Raw genomic sequence first — 10,127 nt, forward strand, 5'->3', positions numbered from 1 at the left:
ATTCTTAGCATGTTCTGGTGCACAGCATAGCAATAAATGTAGCTATATCTAGTCTGGCCTGATCTTCACTTCAGCCTACAAGTTATCTTCAGGGTCCTCTGTCAGATCTGTCATTATGCTACTTTAGGGATGCACATTGCAGCCAACTCACCAAACCATAAAGTTCACAGTTTCTTGGTTATCATAATTTTACATGAATTAAAGATAGGCTGTGACTATTGTAGTTTAGATCAGGAGAAGGACAAGATCTCTGCTTTTGTGCTGTGGCTTTTAGGAGACTGTATATCTACATATATTCCCTTCTTTCAGCAAAATAGCAATTACTTCTTGTTCCATAAGTAGTATTTTCTCTGATGCTTCTGAATTAGCTGGTGAAGCTCTAATGTTCTAAGGAAATTAAAGTTTGGTACAGAGATAGTATCTAATAATGGAGCTCCTATGTAATTGTAAAAAGTGGTTTTCAAGTTCTGGATCCCTTTTCGTTGGAGTTCAATAAAAGGCTTAATTATTTTGCTGAAAGCTTTCCTTGCTGCTTTTTTTCTGAGAAGTGAAGAAAATAATGTAGGAAATACTCACACATCTGGTCTAGTATTGCAGGTAGAGTGTCAAGCAGTCAACAGCAAAAGCTTGATTTGTCCATAGTTCTGCACAGCTTGGGCTTTGCAGTTGCTTACTTTTCATACTAACATAGTCAAAGGCTCATGAGTCCAAACACAGAGTTCCTGTGTAAATCTGTGCTCTAGTTCCTGTTATAACCACGACGCTCATTACACCGGCTGGTTGTATTTGTTTGCTTTCCACCGATGGCAAATCGCCATGGCTCAAGCTGGCATCTATCTCACTGACACATCCACTCGTGACGGGTTCAGTTCAGGACTTTACAACACTCAGTGAAGAATCTGCTGAAGGATAAAGGAGAAAATAACTACAAGCAATGTAAACCAGAACACAACACAGTTTGCATATAGTCACTACTGTTTTTCCTTATCAGATGTGTTTCTTGGGCATATGCCCCATGTTTGGAAGGAAAACTGTTTTTCCTTGCATGTCAGTCATGCAAGAAAGTTCTCCCATAATTAAATATTTAAATAGCCACCCCTCTATTATAGTTGTAGATGGCCATGAATCTTGTATTTAACCTTGCCTAACACTTCTGATTAGAAGATCCAGTTTTAAGTTGCTTATAATTGTGTCATATTTTAATCATTCAAGGCTGAAATTTTCTATCCTCTGTCTCTGTGTTGGGCTGAATTTGGGGGGGGAACATTTCGCTCAAAAGCTCATCAGCAACTTCCCAGGATGAGGTTAAGTGAAAATATGGTGGCTGGCCCATGCTGAAAATGTCTTACAGTGGTTTCACAGCAGAGCTTAGGCAGCTCAGTGCTTCATGTAGGTGCTTGAAATTAGTCCCTGGGGGCATCAGCCTGTACTTGGTGTCCATATGAAAAACCAACCAGATCTGTCCTAACTGTAAATCACTGTGCTCTGCCTGCACATGGTCAGCAGAGCTTGCCTGAAATCCAGATGTTATTTGTGCTGAAGACTTGTCTAGGACATAGCATATTTCCGCTCAGGGCCAAAGGAACTCAAAAAGCCTCTCCATCCTCAAGTAGAGGAAGGAGAGCTAGAGAGCTGCTGCCCCCATGCCACCTGTGCTTGTGTTCAGCCTTACATAGCACTGGACGGGAGGAGAGGTGAAACAAAATGGCTCAAAACTGAGTTGCAGGACAGCAGCTGGGACAGACCATGTGGGATGGGGCAGAGGGAACAAAGCAAGGGATGGAGCAGATGGGAGTAAAATAGGAAGGGAACAGGGCAGAATGACAGGATTTCAGGGGGACAGAAGAATGCAGAGAAAGGACAAATTTAGGGATGAGGCAGAAGGGGACAGCCTATGACACACTGAGCAGAAGGAGTTCTAGAAGGCCACCAAATATTTGGCTGTTCTTTCTGTAACCATCTCTGTCTCCAAAACCCAGAAGAGTGCTTGATTTATTCTCAGCATTACTCTGCAGAACAACAAATAGCTATGAGGCCCTTTGGGAAAATATGTCTCATCTACCCCCAGCGTTAGATGCTCAAAAAGGAAAAGTGTTTCCTGCTAGTAGGCAACTTCATTAGCTCATACGGTCAGGCTCTGTGCTGTGTGCCTGGAAACTCAACCATATAAAGTCTCTCATCTCCTGTGCACTGCTACATGTAATGCAACATAACTTCAGAGCTTTTGTTTCTCGCTTCCCTAATGTGCTGCTATTTCACCTGATTTTCCCCATAAAATAGCTGCATCTTAATTGGACTTCTACACCAGCCTTAGAGAAGGTCTGAAGTACATCAGGTGTAACCATGCAGCAGGGAGCACCAAGCAAAGATCTGCTGAACCAGGGACAACAGGGCACAGCACAGTGAAAAGGCAAGATGCAAAAGCAGATTGGGTCTGGAAAAAAATGCTGAGACTAGAAATCCACAGCCAGTAACACTAGTAACTGGCTAGTACTGACTAGTAATCCACAGCCACTCATGCTAGTAACACTGTGTCAGCACAGCTCCTCTGCTTCCAAGGTGAGCATTCGGAGCTGTTCTTGAGATTCCCAGGGCGCTGGTCCTAACCTCTGTGCTCAAGGTTCCTGTATGAAAAGTACAAGATATGGTTTTGTTGCTATATACAGCACCAGTTCAGGAATATTCTTTTTTGGATGGGCTCTGCAAGTGCTAGTTGGCTTAGATTGCCTTACATCAGGCAATCCAAATTCATGGATGTGTTGGGAAGACAGTGCCTCATGGGATCCTATCCCAGTTCGTTCATGCTGCCACTATGGCCCTGTAGGTGTAATGCCTTCTTTTTCTCCTGGAGAGTTCAGGTCAGAAAAACAATGATCCTTTTCCCTTGTGAGGCCCAGGGATACTTTCTGCCCTCTGGCAAAGGGAAGGGAATCAAACACAGTGAACTTTCCAAATCGTGGGGTATATCTCCAACTTCATCCCAACCCAAGATGCAGCAGGACAATTCCTTTGGTGGAGAGTCTACCCCTCCTCCCACACCACATTTGTCTTGCCCTCATTGGATACAGCAGCTCCTGAGTAGAGCACAATGTACCCCGCCACTCTGCTCTCCCAAGAGGGAGAAAGGGCTGCGAATGCCATAACCAGTGGCTGCTCTTATGTTTGCTGGGACTGGAAACAGCCTGTGATTTGGAGAGTTGTGGGATTCAGTGAGTAGCTCTCAGCACAGGTGCACTCATGACCCATGCTATTTTCCTCCCTTCTCTTAAACTGTTCTCAGCTTGCTAGTGCAGTCATTGCTTTAAGCAGACCAAACCAAGGAGCCATCCATCCATCTGAATCTTCCTACACCTCTAGATTCATTCAGTAGCCTAATTTCTGTGATGTGCCTTTCTTTCATCTCATCTTTGCCCTTTCTCTTCATGTTTTACGCTCCCAGAAAAACTGGGAGAAACCAGGAGCATGCTCCTGGGGTCCTACTGTGAAAGCCTCTTCCCTTGCACCTCTTTAAGCAAGGAAGGTCTGGCATGCTTTGTGGCACCAAAAAGACAGTGCAGTCTTTTCACCAGGTTACCGCTCTCCATAAAGATAGTGGAGTTGCACACTGACAAACCTCTTCACCATCAATGCTGGAATTAGGCTAAAACGGCATTTGGTTGGGATGAGAGATCGTGTCAGGGTTTGATGTAGGTGAGCCACTTACTATTGGGCTGCAGGAGGCAGGGAGGGAGGGAGTATACAAGCAGGGTCACAGACTGAATGCACAACCATACAAAATGATTTCACAGTGGTTTGAGAGTCATTGAAGTATTGCTGGGAACTGCCTAAGGAAGGAGGACAATAGCTGTATGTTCTCAATGTGAACACATACAGCACTGCTCATCTCAGACACGTATCTAAGACTACTTTCAAGCAAATAACCGCACAAATAAAGGCTAGTGAAACACAACCTGCAGTATGTATGTAAAATAGGAATAAGGTTTTAATGTCAGCAAGAGGAGCTTGAGAACAGCAGATGCTGTTTCCCAGAACACACTTTGGTCCTCACAAACTGCTGCCAAAGCTGCCTCCAAAGACACTGAGCTCACACAAGGTGGGGCAGCAGAGGAGCTCAGGCATGACTCAGCCTTGAGTTTTCCTCTTGATTTCCATGGGCGGCTGTCCCTGAAGCCAGAGAGTCAGAGGCAGCTGGATATGACGTTAACCATGTTACACCCTTATGTAGGGTTGGCTACAGATTATTTTATTATTTTATCCATAACCTTACCTGGCCCAATAGGCCAGCTATGATTGTGTAGACTGTGTAAACATCTAACCTTTCTCTTCCTTCTTCATCTTTTTTTTTTTTTTTTTTTTTTTTTTAATACAGTGGTGGCAGTGGAAGAAGAAGCTCACTCAAATCCACAGAGCACAATGGAAACAAGAAGTACCTGGAGGTTGCAGCCACCTGAGATGAAGAACAACCTGGGCCTGGCACCCAAAATCTACCTTATAAGCTGGGCAAAGAACTCCCAAGTTACACCTGTAGTGGGAGTGAAGCGTGCATCTGACTACATGGAAATCAATGACGACCAAGTCTTTATCTGGCACTGTATAAACATAGAAAAATATAGAAGAATTAAAGCACCAGAAACTGGACATGATCCTCCAGATGAGTCCTCTGCTGCTCTTATCTAGATCAGAGAAGAATATGCCAACACTCTTGTTTATTCAGCTGTGATGGTAGAAAAATATTTTTCTATTCATTACTCAGCAGTATGTTCCTTACTCATTTTGTCAGATGTATCATTTCATCCTGAGATAAAGAAAGGAGTCAAACCATTTTGTTCATCTCTTCCAGACAAAATGGTCTAATCATTTTTGCTTACTCATATCCTTACTAAAGTTAAGATACATCTTTCTGCTGTTCTACCCTATCCACAATTTTTGTCACAGAAGCATACAGATTTGATATGATTTGTTCTTGATAGACCCATACTGGTTGTCACTCACCTTGTAGTTAACTTCTGAAGGCTCAACGATTGCTTCTTCTGCCCCCTCATAGTTCGAAAAAATAGTAAGAGGCAACACATTTATCTCTGTACTCCATGATTCCTCAAAGATGACAGCTAATAGTTCTGGCATTGCTTCAGACACTTCTCTTAGTATCCTAGGAGGAATTTCATCAAGTCCAGCTGATTTGAAAGCATCCAACATATCTAACTCTCTGCCATGATACTGCTTGGTCTGGCAGCAAATTGAAAACATTCTCAGACATTCTTAGCAAAATGAAGGTCCTAGATAGAATTTTGTAACGAAAATACTCCCTTACCACATGGAAAAATACAAAGCGGTTGGAAAAGCCAACAGGTGTGGAAAAGCACAGATTCAGCAGGAGTTACCCTTATGAGGAAAAAAATGGGCAAGTTCTGAATCCTCAAGAAAAGCATAATTCAGAAGATGCAAGTAATTCAACAGGGAATGGAAAGCAAACTTGTTTTTTTTTATACGAGGTGCCAAGAAAAGAAGCAAAGCATTGGTACACTCTTTCCAAACAGTGTTTGAAATCTAAGAAATAGTATGAAGAACCAGAATGTCTGATCCAAAATACAGACACTGATACACCAGGCATATTAGAAACTTTGGGAGAAGATAACAGTCAGTGGGACGCTGATATTGGGATACAAAATGCACAGTAAAGATAAGCTGTGCCAGCAGCAGAGCAGTGATCTGAAAGTTTTGCATCACATTGAATTTGTCAGCTAACCAACTCAACGAGTAACATAGTGTTTATAAAGATTGAAATTCCAGGGCTAAGTATGAAGAATATAGGTACGGTAGATAATGTTACTGACACAGGATAGGAAAATGCCTTGAAATTGATAAGCTGAAGGAGATCACACTGGCAGTGTGGTCAGGAAATACAATAGTAATGGGAGACTTCAACTGCACTGCTGTAGGTTGACAAATATCATAATAGGACATGAAACAGAGACAACATTTTTGGACTCTGTTAGTAATTATTTAATGGAGCAGATGGTTAGAGAGCCCACAGGAGCAAATGCAGTCCTTAGCTTTGTAGTGACAAATGTGCATGATCTGGTTCTAGCCCTTTCAGTGGAAGCACCATTCTGTGATCATGACCACAGAAAACTCAGTCAACAGCTCAAGTGTAGCACAACAGGCCAAATACTCCCCTGTCATTGTGCTAAACTTCAAGAAGAGCTATGCAAAAAATGAGGAATTTTGTTAAAAAGAAGCTAGAAAGGTCAACAGAGAGAATCAAATCCTAACAGCAGCATGGAAACTACTGAAGAACACCAGACGGTAGCATAACACCGCTGCGTATGACCTATTGAGAAAGGCCGGAGAATGGATTAAAGGAGGCCAGCACATATAAACAGCCAAGTAAGCAAGTTTATTAGCAGTATGAAGGCATTTTTCAAAAAGATGTCTATTGTATCCAAGCAAATAAAATGAAATGAATCATGCAGTCTGGCAAATAAAAAGCAAAATCCTCACTCGGAAGGCTAAAAAGGACTTTGAGGAGCACTAGTTAAAAGAATTAAAACTAGTACTAAGCCCTTTGTCAAAAACGTCAGGAGCAGAAAATCTGCTAGGGACTCTGTATGACAAACGAGTGATAAAGCATAACTCAGAGACCATGAAGCCATTGCACAGAAGCTAACAATTATCAGCATTGCTCCTCATTTGGAAGAAATGGGGGAATTGTATGTACAGTGGGAAAATGCAGAGGATGTCTGAAATTGAAGTAATTGTGGATGAGATTACATTTCAAATAGACAAATTGAACACTAACAGATGGTACCTAGCAGAAATCAAGGATGAAAATGCTGAGTTACTAATGACAGCGTGCAACCTTTCAGTTAAAACCTCCTTGGAACCTGAAGACTGGAAGGTTTCATATATGAAGACAATCTTTAAAATAATTCCCTGGGACATCCAAAGAAACACAAGTCTTATGTTTCGTACTATTTTTTCAGATCAGAACATGTATACGTGAGAGGGATTTGCTCTTTGCAAATCATTAGTGCTCAGTTGAGAATTCATTGATATGTGAAGAAATACAATATATTTCAAAAGAGTCAAAATGGCTTGCATACAGATAAGTCCTTCCTGAGATGCCTCCTTGGCATTTGTTGAAAGCATCAGCAGCAGACAGATGAATGTGGACAGAATCTGTCTTGAAAAGTCCCTTGTAAAGGCTGCTAAGTACACTGAACAGCCAAAGTACGAAATGGAAAAATTCTGAGAAAGTATGAATTAAAATAAAGAAAATGGAGCGTAGGGATAAACAGTCATTGTCCAAACTGAAGAATTTCACCAGCACAAAGGTCTGTGCTGGACCTATGTTCAACAATACTCATCTGAAGCAGAGTGAGCTGTCAGATGACACTAGCTGATGGTACAAGATATTCAAGTTAGTGAGGATGAAGGCAGACTGTGAAGAAACATAGACTGAAGAAACAGGGATCTGTGAAGACTAAGTAATGAACAAATAAATTTACAGGTGAAATTCAGAGCAGATAAGTAGAAAACAATGCACTTGAGAAAAAGTCCCCACTTTTCATGTTGATTTATGACCCCATAGTGACCATTGCCACTAAGGGAGGAAACATGAAGGTAAAATGCCACGAAGACATTAGCTATGTGCTCTGGAGCAATTAAAATGCTAGTCAGAAGTTTGGAGCTAGTAAGAAAGCAAGAGAGAACAAAACAGTGAATAACATCACGCCTATGGTTAGCCCATGGTTAGCCCCAAGCTTGAATCTGTGTGCAATTCTGTTCTACCATCTCAAAAAGGATGTAACAGAACTGGAAAACATTCAAATAAAGGCTACAAAGATGATCAAAAGTATGGAGTGACTTCTGTAGGAGGAATGACTCAGTAGACTGGAGCATTTCTGCCAGGAAAAGAAAAGATGTTGAGAGAGGTCTACAAAAGCCTGAATGAAGTGGTGATGATGCATTATGATAGATGTTGCTTCCAACTCAAGAACTAGGGACTACAAAATGATGCTAGCAGGAAACAGGTTCAGAAACAACCCAAAAAGAAGTGGTTTTCATTCAAGTAATAAAGCTGTGGAGTACTCTGCCTGAGGATGTTATGGATATGAAAAACATACTTGTATTCAAGGAAACACTAGACATATGTTTGGAAGTGCACTGCATCAGAGGATATTAACAGGGAAAATATTGAGATCGGGAAATCTCTGCAGCTAAATTTGTTTGAAGATTAGGAGAGTATCATTCATGCTTCACCTGTTCTTACCCTTCTGAAGGCATCTGCAATGGCCACTGTTGAAGAAAACTACCAGTCTACAGGGATCTTTGATCAAAATCACAACAGCAGTTTTCATGTGCCTCTTTCTTACATAGTAGTTTGAGTGACCAGTCTAAGCTGTTCATCATAGCTACTCTGAGGTCAGGAGCAACAAAGAGCACAAGGGTCATCTCCTACTTTATTTACACTGTATCAGAGGTCCCTTTGCATTCCATTTCTTCAGTGTACCTTCATAGCCTAAGTATGAAGTAGAAAGTACTCAGCTGCATTCTCTCTAAGTAGACTTTGAAGCTCTCTTCTATTCCAAGGTTTTGAATAAATGGAAATATAAAGATTCCTTACAAACACGAGCTGCAAAAACAGTTACAATTTCACAGCTTGTTCCTTAAATAGTGACAAACACTGTAACAGTTAAAGCTGTCTGGGCACATCCACACTTCTCTGATAAGCCTGAATTAGGATCAGTTTTGCTATTCAGCCTGCACTTCTAATTCAATTTCATTACTGATTATGCCAAGCTGTTACCAATGCTTCCTTCTACCCTACCATCCATCTCCCTCTTGATTTAAATTTTCCCTTTTTCTTCATATTTATGACATATTTATGCAGTGTTTATTAAAAAGCAAAACAAAACAAACAAAAAAAAGCTGTTAAATATATATACTTTCACACTGTCCAACAATATTGAATTTACAGCCTTGATGGAACAGCAGGAATTTCTTGGTTTTAGTTTACTTGCTTTAATAGATTTGTTTTATTGAAAGAGCATGAATCGCTCCATTTGGCAAATTCTTTTGATAGATTACTGAAGAACTCATATAGTATCTAGTACAATGAGAAATTTGAATGACTGTAGCGTTTTGAGTGTGGTTTGATTTTTTCTACATGCACCATTAATTTCTCATCAATTTGGTTTGGGGCAAATGAAAGCTTGGGGAAAAAAAGGAATCAGTCTTCCTTAACTAAAGGAAAAAAAATGAATCAGTCTTCCTTAACTAAGGGAGGCTTAACTTTCTTAACTTCCTTAACTTTCCTTCTGGTGAAATTGTGGAGAGCAGGAACAGAATGAATTTCTTTTCATTTCCTCACTGGGAATATTAAACACAATGCAGCTAATTTGTCTGTGAATTAAATTTCCAGCTTTTTTTCAGCTTTTTAGTGTTGCTCTTATCTTTTATTTCACTGTATCAGGGGAAGATGCAGCACTGTGCTAGCTAGGGTATAGTGGAGGGAGAAAAGCTTTGCCTTGTGGTTTCTTTTTCTAGCATTGAATTTCTCTAACAAAGACAGGTATGTACAGAGAATAGTAAATGTAGTTGCTCTAAGGATCAATTGCTTAGCAGTCTTCTCAGCCTACTGAAACAAACAAACAAAAAAAAAAAAAAAAAAACACTCCCTTAGACGTACAAACTTAAAATGAGTCTTTCTGATGAGAATTCTTGTATTTCTAATTAGGCTTCTTCCTCAATTTACTGTGTGCATAACACGGATTTCAAGCATGTCATTTTTGCTGGCTCCTATCAGCCAGAAGCATCTACAACAGTAGCTTTAAAACCAGCTTCTCTGAAAGCATTTCCACTCAGGTCTGGAGTCTCAGATAGGTTTGTGTGATGGGGCAATTTGGGAGATGGCTGTGAGAGGGATCCTCATACTGGTCTAAAGAACACCAGAACTTCTTTACTGTACCTAGATACCCTCCAGCACCTTCAACCCTGTTCTCTCTAGTGGCAATGACAGTACTATCCCACAATCAAGCAGCTGTCCTGACAAATAGAATTATTTCTTTAGAGCAAAAACTTTAAAAAGTGAGCAGGTTTTAATCTAGCAGACTAGCCTCTCTGCT

The sequence above is a fragment of the Oxyura jamaicensis genome, chromosome 1 (genome assembly GCF_011077185.1).
Source record: "Oxyura jamaicensis isolate SHBP4307 breed ruddy duck chromosome 1, BPBGC_Ojam_1.0, whole genome shotgun sequence".
Classification (NCBI taxonomy): Eukaryota; Metazoa; Chordata; class Aves; order Anseriformes; family Anatidae; genus Oxyura; species Oxyura jamaicensis.